At 37.8% G+C, this 16324-nt stretch overlaps 2 pseudogenes; one reads left to right on the forward strand and one right to left on the reverse strand.

Annotated features, from left to right (window-relative positions):
* Positions 1–84: 84 nt before the first annotated feature.
* LOC137709993 (amine oxidase [copper-containing] gamma 1-like) lies at positions 85–10256 on the reverse strand (annotated as a pseudogene).
* Positions 10257–10871: 615 nt separating this feature from the next.
* LOC137709994 (UDP-glucuronate 4-epimerase 4-like) lies at positions 10872–16085 on the forward strand (annotated as a pseudogene).
* The last annotated feature ends 239 nt before the right edge of the window (positions 16086–16324 follow it).

Here is a 16324-nt window from a genome sequence, read left to right on the forward strand (position 1 = left end):
TTTGGTTTTTAGCTATGAAACAAATATGCAAACAAAGAGAAAACCAATTCGGTAATCATTTTCTAATTGGAAGTTTATGCCTACCCAACACTATCATTCTTTTCTAAATGGACGTTTGTGGCTACCCAATTAAGTGCATGTGGTCCATGAGAGTCTCCATGGTTTTGTTGTCTGCACTATTTTCATGTTTGGATTTACAATGTCGCTGTCCCTTCTAAACTCATCTTTCATCTCATCCGTTCATTTTGTCCTACATCATGATTTCTTCTTTTCAAAAAGGTTTGTACATGACAAGTTTGTGGATAAATTCGAGTTCCGTATACCCGAGTTCAAAAAGAAAAAGGGAATTTTAAGACCTTCCAATAGTTTTTTTTTTTTTGTTTTTTTTAACAAACTATATTATCTATATTAAAAGGGAAATGAGTGCGCTTAGTCTCACAATAGGCTAGCAATAATGTGGTTCAAATTCGCTTTTGGCGAGAATCGAACTTAAGACCTGTCACTTACAAGTGAAGATGAATACCACTAGACTGTAGTACTAAGTGGCAAGACTGTCCAATAGTTTAACCACCAAATTCGTAAGTTTTCATTCAATGTTTCTGTGTGCATGTGGTTATGTCTTCCCTCGAAATATTATGCATTAAGACAACCTAAATCTCAAATTTAATCTCACCTATTGACATGGTTGATTGCTTTACAGTCTACGTTAAGTTTTTAGCCTAACATTGGTAGCTAATCGCTTAGATTTTAGGTTTCCAGTTTCAAGTTTTTAGCCCTACATGTATGGAAGTTACTTTCCACACGAGCATTTGTTTTCCCTTGTTTCCTGAGAGCCAATTTAGTACAGTAACACAACTTTTTGTGGACAGGATATGGTGGTGGAGGGGGGGGGGACTGACACTTCCTCCAACACAACTGAGTTTGCATTGGCTGAAATCTTGAACAACTGAGTTTGCATCATCTGAGCCGTCCACGTCCATATCAAGATGAATTGTGACGTAATGATCGTGAATAACGCCAATAACGTTCTCCGACAAGAGGGTGCCATAGAGATTCTCTTGGCGAGATGAGACTTGGTTCATGTTCTCATAGGAGGTGCCTTTCACCATCAAAATGCCACTAAGTCCAACCTATATGTTTGTTGCAGACACGTATTATATGTAGTATTAACAATCTTAAAATACAAAATATTATGGTGAATTTCCATAAAAATACAATAAATGACAGGATTAGTCCATCTGCCAATTCTAGTTATTCAAGCTTGTAAGACTCATAAATAAACGACCACAATCAGAGATATTCATACTTGTGAGACTCATAAAGTAGAAACAACCACAATCAATCAGATGATACGCCATGCACTATTAATCCTAATTACACTCTAAGAGAAAATATATATATATATATATATATATATCAGGATTTTAATCAAACTCAAAAGGAAACATAAAATGCAAAAATGATTGTAATTATAGGAGAAGTAATCACCACTAACCTTACCCAGTCGACGATATAATCATAGTTAGCAACTGATGCTGCCATTCTAACTACCAATGTCACCTTTGGCCTCACTTCCCTAACCTGTCACAACGCATTATTTTTGTACTAATTATATATTATCATCGCCAATGCTATTTACTTGCATAAAACTGATACACTTGCTAAAAACATCATAATATACTAAATATTTTGTTTAATAGAAATGAAAGTGCATGTATAGATGAGTCTTACTTCTATTCAAAATATTAATAATGTAACATAAAACTAATAAATACGATACATGTAACATTAAGTTCTTTACCTCCATGCCCATTATCGGACACTCTGTGTGCCGCCACCCGATATCGCTCATATAGCTCTCGAATATGCAAACCATGTTTGATTGGACGTATGGTTTTCCATCAGCTACCGCAAACACACCATCCATATAGTAGGCGTTATGCGGACAATCGTTAAGCGGCTCCAGAGGCATTGCCTGTAACCCGAACCCGTATTAGGTCTTAAAGTACCACTCATCGGTGGGGTCCATGTAAAGCACAAACAGCTCTGACGTAAACCCTTTGTACATCACATCCCTCAACTCCCTGGTGTCCGGGTCCCAGACTTTGGCCCGAGATACGATGATGCCCGCCCTGGCGTCAGGCTTCAAGTGAAATTCCCAATTTGCCCATTTGACAAAATGATCATTTTCTACCGTAAAACTCAGCCCATACGGCTGTTCTATAGATATGGGCTTGATCAGCTTTTTCACTTCATTGGGCCTTTGGGCTGAGTACCTATAATCTGTATTGGTGGCCTTTGGTATGGGGATGCTCCTGCCCTTATCCAAAATCTCCACCACTTGTTTGGTGTCCAAGTCAACGAGAACAATTAACCCTTCGATTGGACGCATGTAGAAGTTCACAGTATCCTTGGTGGAGTAGCACTGCACCTTAATTAACCTCATGTTCTCGTCGGCCGCGCCGTACCACCCCGTGGAAAGCGGGAGACACCCCAGGTCTGCCAAATCGACCCTGCGCTTGACGATCCTATGGTTGAAATCAGCGTTCTTGAACGGGCTGAACGTGGCAGCGATCAGCTCCTTCAGCGTCATCATCGGGTAACCGTAGTGGGAGCCAATCTCGTGAATGGTCACCTCGAACGTGGTTAGGTCGACGGTTAGCACAAACGACTTACTGTCGACACGTGCGACGATAGAGGCCTTTCTGGGGAAGAAAGGGTCGCCGTGCTTCCATCCGAGGACAAGGGACTTGTCGGGCTCTTGGAGATCCATAGAGTGGAGCGCATAAGAGGAGGTGCAGGTGAAGAGCGCGTGGGAGTTGAGGATGGTGCGGATGGCGTTGAGTTCTTGGATGGTGAGGGGGTCGAAAGGCTAGTGGGGGTGTCGGAGCTATAGTCTTTGAGGCGGCGTGTTGGGATAGAAGGTTTGGATTAGATGCGGTTTTTGGAGGAGCACCAGGCGGAGTTTGTTGTGCAATTGAGGAGGTCGAAGACGTACAAAGGGCGCGTAAGGGAGGTGGGACCAAGTGAAGAGAAGGACTAGGCCTATGCAGAGGGAAAGGGAGAAAAAACACAGGAATCTCCGACCTTCCATGGATTCTGTGTTTTAGAGTTTGAGTGAGAGTGAGAGAGAGATCGTAAATAATGACAAACTAGTTGACAGCTGGGTTGAAATAGAGGGCATGGCTGGGTACAGGATAAGTGCTGATGACACGAGGAAGATTCCAAACAAAAAGATGATAAATATTAGAGAATCAGAATGTGCAAAAGTCGATTGTTGTGCATACTAATCACCCATGCACTTGTTCATATACTGCACGGTGACGTAATGTAACTTTCTTGGCTATCACAACTTTATGAATTTTCAAGGGCTGAAATCATTAAAACTAAACATTGATAATTCATATTTATTATAAATTGGTTATGTTATCAGTCAAAAATTACATATCAATCAAATCTCAAAAAGTTAAGGTTATGCGTGTCCCTCTGTAGGGGACTTATTTATCTCTACTTATTATTAACGAACTTTTACCATTTGACTGTCATAATTGGAACGGTTTCAAGGAAGAAGGAATGTGAACCAGACCATAAGGGTCTCCTGATGAAGTTGTAAACACGAAAATTCTATAGCGAATGAAATAAGAACACGTGTACAAAGTAGATTTGTATTGATTTGCATTTGTAGGTTACAATCTTTGTTTACAATTTTCCTCTGACTCAGCCTTCAAATTTGTTGTAGATGCGTGATTGTTGATCCAAGGGTCGTGATGACTTAATCTCGAACGAACAATTGAACGATTGCTTCAAGTTTTGAGCTTGAAAATAACACGTGGATGGTCTTCACCTCAAGGGTGTGGCCAAGGGTAGTGTTTGATGCTTGATTTCGTTGCTTCAAGGGTCTAGCTGACTTGATCTTGAAACGAACGTTGATACAAGTTTATAAGCTAGAACTAGGTGGATTAAGTTCTGGCTCCTTCCTCTTCCTTCTCAAAGTCCGCTCAAAATCGTCATCAAAGTCCAAGATATTTGCACGAACAGGTTGAGAGCTTCGAGTCATAAACTAGTACCTAAAAACAAGAAAAGAAAACAAGGTCAGTAACTAAAACAAAACACACGAAAAAGAAACAAAAAGAAACAATGGGGGATTAGCAACCGGCAACGGTGCCAAAAATTTGATGTGATAAAAGATAGCATTCAAATTAAACCCTCTTGTTGACAATTGTAGTAAAGATGTAAGTAGGGATCGTTCTAGGTCAGGGATTAGGAGGGATTGCTAATCTACTAAAAACTGAGTCAAAGATACAAAACTAGGCTTAAAAACACTTAAATAAACTCAAAGACTCTTAACTAGACTTATATGACTCAAAACAAACTAAAAAGACTCAAAACAGCACAAAACAATCAAATAGATTCAAAACAAACTCTAAGACTTACTTTGGACGAAAATTGAATTGGTTTTGACTCAAAACACTTAAAAACACACAATAGGACAGATTCTAACTAATTTGACACAACAAAGTAAATGGGGCTGGGTTTTTGATGAATTTAAAGTAAAAACAAGTAACTTAAAGACTTAAACAAAGTTTGACACAAAATTGGGTGAATGGATGGGTGATAAGCTAGCTAGAGGGTCTTTCTCCACACATGACACACTTGCATACAAATTGATTTCCAATTGCTTTTACAATAAACCATGAACCTCTACACCCCAGATTAACCGTGACACCACTAATTAACCCTCATATTTTCCTTAAGTCATTGAATTGGATGGACAACGCATCGGCAACCAAATTATTCTTCCCAAGTTCCCTACATGAACTGCATAGTAGAGACACAAGCAAAGATCATTAAGCTTTGTGAAAATCATAAGCATTGACAAGGCATTCGTAACTATAACATCATGATACTCATGCCAGGAATTCAACTTAACATGATTGTGACAAGCAACCTTTACTACTTGTGAATATAAATTTGCAACGATTATGTGAAACTCCCTTATATTTTAGCATCAAATTCAAGCATGCAAACTGAGTAGACCTCCTTAATTAACATACAAGAATAAGTTCTCAATCAAACAATTAAGTAAATTGAATTCACAATTTATGAAATCACAACTGGAATTAATCAATTCATATCGCAAATATAATCGTGGTTTCAAAGTCTCATCTAGCTAAAACAAGTTTAGCCTCTCATGTTCACAACAAAACAAAGAGAATTTAAATTAAACATTGAAAACAAAAGATAGATTACACCTAAAAACGTTCCAACAATCCAACTTGAATAGCCAAAAATGTCCAAGGCTGCCTCTCATTTCCTTCTTCCTTACTAGGCTGCGGCACAAGGTTGTAAGGGTGTGAAATTGGGTTTTGGTGTGTTATGGTGAAGGATTGATGAATGGCAAGGATATATGATGGATGAAGAGGTGCGGAATTGTGTATGGATTATGGTTGAATGGAAGGTTGCGGCTATGGGTGGTGAGTAAGTATGAATGATGGCTGAATTGTGTATATGAATGAATGAATGTGTGTATGGGTGCGGCAAAGGGTATATATTTTAGGGAAAGGATCCTAGCTTTAATTAATTGTTTTAGGAAAGAATTGGACCCTAAATCCACAAGAAAAAGGAGAATTAAAGTCAGAATCCCAAGAGAAAAAGGATAAGAAACTTGCGGCAAGGCAAATAGGAAAGGGAATGGTGTTTCCCTTGCATGGCAAGGAAGGGAGAAAGGGTAAGGTGGTGCGGCATCCTTCTTTTTTTGTGATTAAGGCTTCTAGAACTTATATTTAAGTGTCCTAAATTAATTAGGGACCTTCTTTGGTAGCTGGAACTTATGTAGGAAAAGATTAGGGAAGCAAAGTCAAAATAAGGAAGTTTGACTCATGTTTCCTTCTTTGTGGCTGATTTCTTTACTTCCAAATCTTGAATTAATTTCTTTCATCTCTTTAGTAGATTCCTAGCCTCCTTTGGTCTTCAATTCCATCCATCCACCTTGCTCCAAGCATGTGCTAGTCATTCCAACCCCAAAACTGCTCCAAAATGCTCCAAATTGCACTTTCTTGCCACTTTAGCCATTTGGACCTACAAACACACGAAAATAGCTCAAAATACTAAAATAACTATGAACTAACAACATAAATGTAAGAAAACAAGCTAACTAAGTTGCCTAAATATGCTCCTATCAAATTTCCCCACACTTCGCTTTTGCTAGTCCTCGAGCAAAACAAAACAAACAAAACACAATCTAAACCTTCCAACATTTACCTCAGGGACTTCCAATTAACATGACATATTAAAGAACACTACTCCCATAGATTTTAACCATCTCTACTCTAGAGCAAACACTTGACCATAGTTACCACTTACTAGCTCACATTTAATCAATTAAAGCAACATTTTGAATGTAGTAACATGCCTTAGAGAATTCCCTCAATTCCTTACTAGATATACTCTCTATTTTCATACAGATTTTCTGACTACACTCCCTACACTAGGTATATGTGAAAAGATTGATGTAAACATGTAGACTAGCACTCACATATGTTAAAAGAAAGCATTTTCTGGAATTATTACAATGACATGTATATGATCTCATGAATGGAATGCTACTACTTAAAACAAGAACCAGGGATTCCATATGCTCATACCAATTTCAAACTCCACATATTGAACACATAACATCAAGATAGAACTCTAAGGGTGTAATGAGGCTAAGGTATTAGCTAACAAAGAAAGGTAAAGGATAAACAAAGGTTCTTAAGGCAATAGGAAGCAAAGTAATGAAATTGACACCTAGAATTCATTTTTGATGCAGAAATCAACTTTTAAACACAAAGGGAAGATTCACACAAAACTTAGGGTCAAATTCAAACTTTTGGACCCTTTCTTCAATAGCCAATACTTGTGAGTTTATTCTCACTTATTTCTCAATTCTTTTTCTTTCTTTTCACGACCTTTCTTCTTCTATTTTTCTTTTTACTTTGCCGTGCCCTTTTACACTCCCCCACACTTGTTTTCTGCAATATGTTGATCAAAAGGAATTCCTTTTAAGTCATGTTTCACTATCCTTTAAGAACAAGGGTATGGATAGTCCTAATCTAGGCTAGGTGAAGATAATGTGGTTAACAAAGAAAATAAGCTAATTAAGGCTCAAAAGGGTTAAACCTACAATACATATGCAAAGGGATAAGGCTTTTTGGCTATGGTTTAACTAAACAACTTCATCTTATTGTGTGTTATGCAATCAATATCATGCTTTGAATGAAATTGGCATGAGTTCTAGTATTTGGAACTATAATGATGAAAACGCATTCTAAGTAACAACCAAGCAAAGAAACAATGAGATCATGCAACAACTTTAGAAAACAATAATCCACAGATTTTTAACTCTCCAAACAAAGTTTAGGCTCAAATCTCTCAGGGTTGTAGCGTTAGTTTGAGTTCCTTCCTTCAAGCATGTTACAAAAACTGATTTTTTTTTCTTTGTGATTACATGTAAATTCGTAAACAACAACTATAACTAAGCATAAACAAAGAGCAAATCAAACTTCCATCCATGTTTGTAACTTTCTTTAATAGTCATGCATTTAAAAACCAAATCCTCACCATTGTGTTGGAAGGTACCCTAAGACACAAACAAACACTCAAAAACAACTCTAAAACACTCTTTTTGGGTTTTTCAAAACTGTTTTTCAAAATTTCGTATTTTTGGAATAAGAGACATAAAGACACATCAAAACACACTAAAAACACTTAAAAACAGTGAGTAACAACATTAGAAGTGATAGGTGAATAAATCCCACGAAAATCATGTAAAAACAACTTGTTTACAACCCCCCCTCCCCCCCCCCCCCCCCCCCCCCAAAAAAAAAAAAACTTAAATCAAACATTGTCCTCAATGTTTCAAACAAAGACTCACACACAAACAAGCAAACAACACAACTAACAAACACAACTAACATGGCAAAGTAAAAGCAATAAAGAGAAAGGTTTAGGAATGCAAATCTGGTTGTGGATTGTTGGATTGCCTAAGTCTTCTTTATTTGAATGCAGGGGTTGCCTCCCAAGAAGCGCTTGCTTTAACGTGTTCCAGCCGGATGATACCTCTTCTTAAACTCTATTAGGGCTCACGGCATGAAGGGGTACATCCTCCACAATCTGCCCTTCAACATTCTCATAATATGGCTTCAAACGATGCCCATTGACCTTGAATTCTTGGCTATTCCTTAAGCTTTGGATTTTGACTGCACCATAAGGAAAAACATTAATAATAACAAAAGGACCAATCCACTTAGAACATAACTTACTAGGAAACAAACGAAGGCGAGAGTTGAAAAGTAACACTTTCTGCCCCATTGAGAATGTCTTGCTACGAATCATCTCTTCAAGTTCATTCAATTGAAGCTTCCTATGAATTCCAGCCACATCTATGTCCATGTTGAATGTTTTGACAACCCAATGCGCCTTGTGTTCTAATTCCACGTGAAGATGACATGGTTTGCCATAGATAAGCCCGAAATGGGGACATGCCAATGGGTGTTTTGTAGGCTGTACAATATGCCCACAATGTATCCTCTAAACGCAAGCTCCAATCCTTTCTTGTTGGCCCAACGGTCTTTTCCAAAATCTGCTTGATTTCTCTATTTGAAACCTCGGCTTGGTCATTTGTTTGAAGGTGATAAGGTGTTGAAACCTTATGTGTGACATTATATTTCTTGAGCAGCGCCTCAATGGTGAGATTACAAAAATGAGACCCTCCATCACTTATGAGCACTCTAGGCATCCCAAATCTAGAGAAGATGTTAGTTTTGATGAAATCTGCAACCACTCTAGAATCATTAGTACGGGTGGCTTTTGCTTCCATCCATTTCGAGACATAATCAACCACAAGCAAAATATAAGTGAAACCATATGAAGAAGGAAAATGACCTATGAAATCAATGCCCCAAACATCAAAAATTTCAACATTGAACATAGCAGTCTGTGGCATTTGATCCCTTGCACCTATATTGCCCATTCTTTGACAACGATCACAAGTTATACAAAAAGTTCTAGCATCCTTAAAGATTGTAGGCCAATAAAATCCACATTCTAACACCTTAAGGGCTGTGCGTTGTGTGCCAAAATGACCTCCACATGCATAAGTGTGAAAAAAACTTAAAATTGAATTAAACTCACAATCATGCATACACCTACGAAGAATCTGATCAGAGCAATATTTCCACAAATATGGGTCATCCCACACGTAAAACCGTGCATCCTTCTTGAGTTTATCACGTTGGTGTTTGTTTAGGGTGTTTGGAACTTGTTTAGACACCAAATAATTCACCAAATCAGCATACCATGGCTCACTTACCTCAATGGACAACAATTGCTCATCTGGGAACATCTCTTGGATGGGTAAGAACTCCTCATTGTGCACCAAACGACTCAAGTGGTCAGCAACCACGTTTTCACTTCCTTTCTTGTCTCTAATTTCAATATTGAACTCTTGGAGGAGAAGCATCCAGCAAATTAGCCTTGGTTTAGCCTCCTTCTTGGTGAATAAATACTTCAAAGCTGCATGGTCAGAATAAACAACAACTTTAGTGCCAAGTAAATATGAACAAAACTTATCTAAAGCAAACACAACAAGAAGTTCTTTTTCAGTGGTAGAGTAGTTCAATTGAGCATCATTCAAGGTCCGGGATGCATAATAAATGACATGTGGCTGCTTGTTCTTCCTTTGGCCTAAAACAGCCCCTATTGCATAATCTAATGCATCACACATTAGCTCAAAAGGTATGCTCCAATCTGGTGGAACTATGATTGGTGCCGAGGTAAGCAATCCTTTGAGGTGTTTGAATGCCATCTAACACTCCTCATTGAACTCGAAGGACACTTCCTTTTGAAGGAGACGGCAAAGGGGTTGTGCAATCTTTGAAAAGTCCTTGATAAATCGCCTATAAAATCCTGCATGTCCAAGAAAAGAACGAACCTCTCTCACCGAAGTGGGAGAGGGTAAGTGGCGTACAAGATCTATTTTTGACTTATCAACCTCAATTCCTTTTTCAGAGAATATGTGACCCAAAACTATACCTTGTTTTACCATAAAATGACATTTTTCCCAATTTAAAACAAGGTTAGTTTCAACGCATCATTTCAAGATTAAAGTGAGATTATGTAAACAATCATCAAATGAATCACCAAAAACACTAAAATCATCCATGAATACCTCAATGATCTTCTCAATATAATCAGAAAATATACTTACCATGCATCTTTGAAATGTGGTTGGTGCATTGTACAAACCAAATGGCATTCGACGATAAGCAAAAGTACCAAATGGACAAGTAAAAGTGGTCTTTTCTTGATCATCTAGATCTATAACAATTTGATTATATCCCGAATAACCATCAAGAAAACAATAAAAAGAATGACCGGCTAACCTTTCAAGCATTTGATTAATGAATGGCAAAGGGAAGTGATCTTTCCTTGTGGTGGCGTTGAGCTTCCTATAATTGATACAAACTCTCCAACCTGTTTGGATACATGTGGGCACAAGCTCATTCTCTTCGTTCCTCACCACAGTGACTCCGGATTTCTTTGGCACAACTTAGACCAGCGAAACCCAACAACTATCAAAGATTGGATAGATCACTCCATAATCAAGTAGCTTGATAATCTCTTTTTTCACAACTTCCATCATTGGAGGGTTGAGTCGGCGTTGACCTTCTCGAGATGGTTTAGCCCATTCCTCCAAGAGTATACGGTGCATGCATGCAGTAGGGCTTATTTCCTTGATATCGGCCAAGGTCCATCCAATTGCTATTTTGTACTCCTTTAGCACCCTCACCAACTTGTCTTCTTCTTGTGCCGTGAGTGAGGAAGCCACAATGATGGGCAAAGTTTCTTCTTCTCCCAAGAAAACATACTTCAAGTGGTTTGGTAATGGTTTAAGCTCAAGGGAAGGTGGCTGCATCACTGAAGGAAGTAACTTATTAGTAGAAACGGAATCTGAAATTGGGATTGGAGACTTACCATATTGTTGTGGCAATGACTCTAGTATGAAAAACAACCGAAAATTACACAATTCTATTCATATATCACTGGTGTGAAAAACAATAGTATAAATGTACCCTATAAACAATATATACGGATTCTTTAACAAGAGGGATCCCCATTTTTCAAAAGAATGAGGACATCCTCTTGATCGTTAGATTGGCTTTAATGAAATTGTGTGATTGAGATTAAATCACAAGCCACACAATCTCAATCACGCAATTTCATTAAATCCAATATAATAGTCAAGAGGGTATCCCCATTTTTTTTGAAAAATAGGGATCCCTCTTGTTAAATGATCTGTGTGTGTATATATATATATATATATATATATTAAAAGTTAGAGAGATAACTTTTGCTAGGGACATGAGCGAAGTAGGTGCAAAATATCATACTGTTTAGTTTCGTAACTATAACACAAAAGGATTGCAGGTAAAAAGAGGAATGGAGGGATACTGATATTATTGCTTTCACTTCTTTTCTTTGCTATGTATTGTGATTACATACGGAGTGCTATTTATATAGAGCCACATCGGTGAAGGTTTACAAAATATGAAATGATTGTCTTTTGAAAAACCTAACATATCAACAACAAGACAACTATTCTCAAGCCTTCCTCACTATTAGCTAAAGCATGTAGGCATATATTTCTCCAATTTTTACGACAATATATGAAATTCCAAAACCCACCAAACTGACCAAACAAAAAATAAAAATAAAACTAAAAAATAAAAATGAAAAAGACATTTTATCTAAAGTTTCACTACAGTACAAGTAATGATATGTATTGTTACTTATTTAAATTTAATGGATTGCTTGCTCAAATCATTTGTACTCGTATCATATATATCACACACAAGTCTTGTGATAAGAAAAAATAGAACACCTTTTAGGAGTATTAATATCGTCACATGAATTGTAAATGCATGAATGTGATGCACCAAATAATCTGTGGTTCCTAATGGAATAGGTAACAAAGCAACTTTGCCGCCCATTGCCACTAAACCACCACCCAAGATGATGGCGGCTATAAAGGTCTAAATCAGGGCTTAGAAGCTCAAAAAGTAAAACACTAAACCAATCCACAAGGGGTATAATCTCCACACACCCCATTTTACTTCTCACACATCTTTTTAATTTTCGGCCATCGGATCGGATGAATTGAAGAAGATAAATGGACAAAAATTATCAAGGGTGTGTGAGAAGTAAAATGGGGTGTGTGGATAGCATATCCCATCCACAAAACACCCGGCATGCCCTTCTCCCCCTCTTCTTCTTTATTTGGCAAAATCTCTTTTCAAATTTTCCCTCCACCACCGCAACCCCAACCACCAACCCTTGTTATATTAAAAGGAAAACTAATGAAAATAGCTTGAAAACTTTGAGTTTTAATGATAAGGACAAAATAAAGGGTAAAGTGAATAGTACAGGATTGACTTTTTAGTGTAAAAATGTGGTTTTTCATTAAAGTGAATAGTACCGTAGGCTTTTCGTTAAAACTCCCTATATTAAAACCCCTCCACCCCCAAAATCCCCAATTTTTTTTTCCCAAAACCTTTGATTTTCTCACCAACCAAACTAACAAACAAAAACAAAACCATCGCAACAATCTCCCCTACATGTCTCCCATTCCTTTCCCACAATCCAATCCCCCACCCACAAACCTTAACCCTAATTTTCCCTCCTGAAAAGCAAAAGAGTGGAAATTAGGGTTTTTGGAGAATTGGGCAATTGATGTGAAAATTAACTTGACACACAAATTAAACCCTATTTGTGACAATTGCAGTATATATGCAAGTAGGGATCGTTCTAGACCGGGAATTAACTAGGGATGCTAATCAACACAAATAAGACTCAAAAACACTAAACTAAACTCTATAGACTCAAAACTAACTTAAAACACTCAAAATAGCAACAAATAATAAAAAAAAAGACTCAATTCTAGACCTAACAAGTGATTTTGACGAAAATAAAACTTAACTTGACTCAAAAGACTAAAAGAAAACAGATTTTGACTCAAATAACAAGACTAAATGAAAGGGGGATTGTTTTTGACGAATTTAAAACTTAAAATAGAAACTTTGTATAAAACACTTTGCAAAAACGAGTTTAGGTGAATTAAATGGGTGAAAGGCTAGTTAGAGGGTCCTTCTCCACACATGACATATGCATATAAACCAATTTCCAGTTACTATTCCTTTAGACTATGAATGACAACGCTCCAAGTTAATTGCATCGCACAAGCAACCATCAAATTTTCCTTATTTCATTGAATTCGATGGAATACGCATTGCAACCAAATTATTCTCAAGTTCCGTATATGAAACGCATGATAGAGATACATATCAAAAGTCATTAAGTTCTCTAAAAATCATAAGTATTGACAAGGCATTCATCACTATGAAACGCATGAGACTCATACCAAGGATTTACTTAACACGATTGTAACTAGCAACCTCCACTACTTGTGAATATAAGTGAATAACTATTACGTGAAACTCCCTTATACTCTAGCATCAAATTCATGCATGCAAATTAAGTGTCCACCCTCAACCAACATACATAAACAAGTTTTGATAACTTAGATAAGCAAATCACATTCAAGACTCAAGAAACAATAACTGGATATAATCAATTCATATAAAACATATAATCATGGCTTCGAATTCACCTCTAACTAAAAAGAAATTAGTTCCACATGTTCATCATAATTGAAAACCAAATTAACATAAACATTGAACTAAAACTAAGGACAGAATACACTTAGAAACACTCCACACTCCAATGGCAGATTTCGAACCCTCCTTGGATGGCAGATTGCACAAGTCTTGTTCTCCTTCCTTCCTTGCTTGCGGCACTAGGGTGATGTGGTGTGAATTGTGGTGTTTGATGGCTGAATGTATGAATGAATGAATGGGTGAATGGATGGATTGAATGGTGCGGCATAGGGTTGTTTTTATAGGCTAATTTATGCACAATTTCTGAAGGAAAAAGATTGCACAATCCAATGGGAAAAGGGTTAAGTCTTTGCAGAAACCAAAAGGGAATGGGATAGGGGATACACGACAAGGTTTTAGAGACTTCTAGAAGGATAAGTGCGGCATATTTGTAGGAGGAAGATAGGGTGTTCTAGAAAGAGTATTTAGGGCAGATTCCTAAACCTAAAGGGACAAGAGGTCACGGCATAGGTATAGAGGAAGGATTACAACTCCTAAACCTACAAGGAATGGCCTACATGCGACATACAAAGGGATTAGGTTTCTAGAATCTGAATTAGGTGTTTAAATGTATAATTAATCCCTTCTAAATAGCTAGATTTAAGGCACAACCTGATTTGGATAGGATAAGATAGGATAATGTTAGATTTAGGAAAGGATAAGGTTGGTTAGGATAAGATAAGATAAGGTTGGATAATGTTTCTTATTTCTTGCTCTTTCCTTATCTTCTTTGTATTTGAACTTCTTTCTCTAGATTTGTAGCCTTTCCTAGCCTCTCTTGACTTCAATTTCGTCCATTCACTTTGCTCCATAGTTAAGCTATCAAATCCATGCCCAAAACTGCTCAAATGGCTCCAAAATGCACTTTCTTGCTCCTTTTGCCATTAGGACCTAAAAGCATATGAAAATAGCTTAAAAGACTATAATAAGTAGTAGTTAACTAACTAAATGCAAGGAAACATCATAACTAAGTAGCATAAATATGCTCTTATCAGCAATGTTACATCTGAAGCCAATCTCACATTTGGATAACATCCCTTCCACTCTTGGAAAGTTCAAGCTCGAGAAATCTCAGCCAGACATTCATTGCCTCAGGCTCCATTTCTCTATCTCCAAGCTCACTCTCTAGTCTTTCTTCTTTCTCGTCTTCATTCTCTTCTACTTCGTCTTCTCATCGTCGTCGCCTTCTCTGCTTTCGCGTCAATGCTTAATGACTCCTGGAGGGGACCCAATTAGGAAAAACAGGTCACCCACTTGGCCCAGAAGCGCTCCGCCCATGGATCACCGTCCTCATCACCGGTGCCGCAATCTTCATCAAAACTCACGTTTCGATGGCTCTGAAGCGCCGCAGCAATGGGGTTTTGGGTCTAGATAACTTCAACCACTATTACAACCCTCGACTCAAGTGCGATCGCCAGAGGCTTTTGGAAAGCAAGGGGGTTCATCGTAGAAGGGGATATCAATAATGCAAAGCTGCTCAAGAAGCTGTTTGACTTGGTGGCTTTTACCCACGTAATGCACCTTGCTGCTTAAGGTGGGGTTTGATACGCAATGCAGAATCTAGGGTCTTATGTTCACAGCAACATTGTTGGGTGGGTAAACATTCTAAAGGTTTGCAAATCAATGAATCCGCAACCATTGATTGTTTGGGGTTCTTCCAGTTCGGTTTATGGGCTCAATTTAAAGATGCCCTTTTCCGAGAAGGATAAGACTGACCAGCCGACAAGTTTGTATGATGCTACTAAAAATGTTGGAGATGAGATTGCACACACTTATAACCATATTCACGAGCTTTCAATTACTGGGTTGCAATTTTTCACTGTGCATGGACCTTGGGAAAGGCCTGACATGGCTTACTTCTTCTTTACTAAGGATATTTTGAAAGGGAAGCCGAATACTATCTCTTAAGCACCTGATCATGGCTCTGTAGCCAAATATTTTACCTACATTAATGATGTTGTAAAGGGTTATGTGGAGGCATTAGACATAACAAAGAAAAGTACAGGAAGTGGTGGGAAGAAGAAGGGTCCAGCGCAATTGAGGGTATTGAATTTGGGGAATACATCGCCAGTACCAGTGAGTGTGTTGGTTAGTATTTTGGAAAAGTATTTGAAGGTTACGGCTAACAGAAAGGTGTTGCCAATGTGAAGTTTACACATGCCAATGTAAGCTTGGCACACAAGGAGCTCAGGTACAACTTACAAGCCAGGGACCGATTTGGAGATAGGGTTAAATAAGTTTGTGCGGTGGTATCTTGACTATTACCACATTACGTCAGAGAAGAGTCCTGGTGAATTTCCTACCTCATATTGTGCTTTTAAGTCATTGTAATTGTTCTTAGCATTCATTGACATTGTCCATTTTGCATCTTAGCACCATCGCTATCACGCTCGTGGTACTGTTTTAAGATGGATTTTATTCATTGATGGTTTTATTTGTTCGTCCATGGCTTTCAATTGCAAGGTATAGCTGAGTCATACTAAGAAAAAAAAATTGGAGGCATCTCATTTTTTTTTCCACATGTTGGTTCTTTTGTTTTTTTAGATGTTCATTTTTTGTTTTCTTTGTTT

Source organism: Pyrus communis, chromosome 12 (assembly GCF_963583255.1).
Source record: "Pyrus communis chromosome 12, drPyrComm1.1, whole genome shotgun sequence".
Lineage (NCBI taxonomy): Eukaryota > Viridiplantae > Streptophyta > Magnoliopsida > Rosales > Rosaceae > Pyrus > Pyrus communis.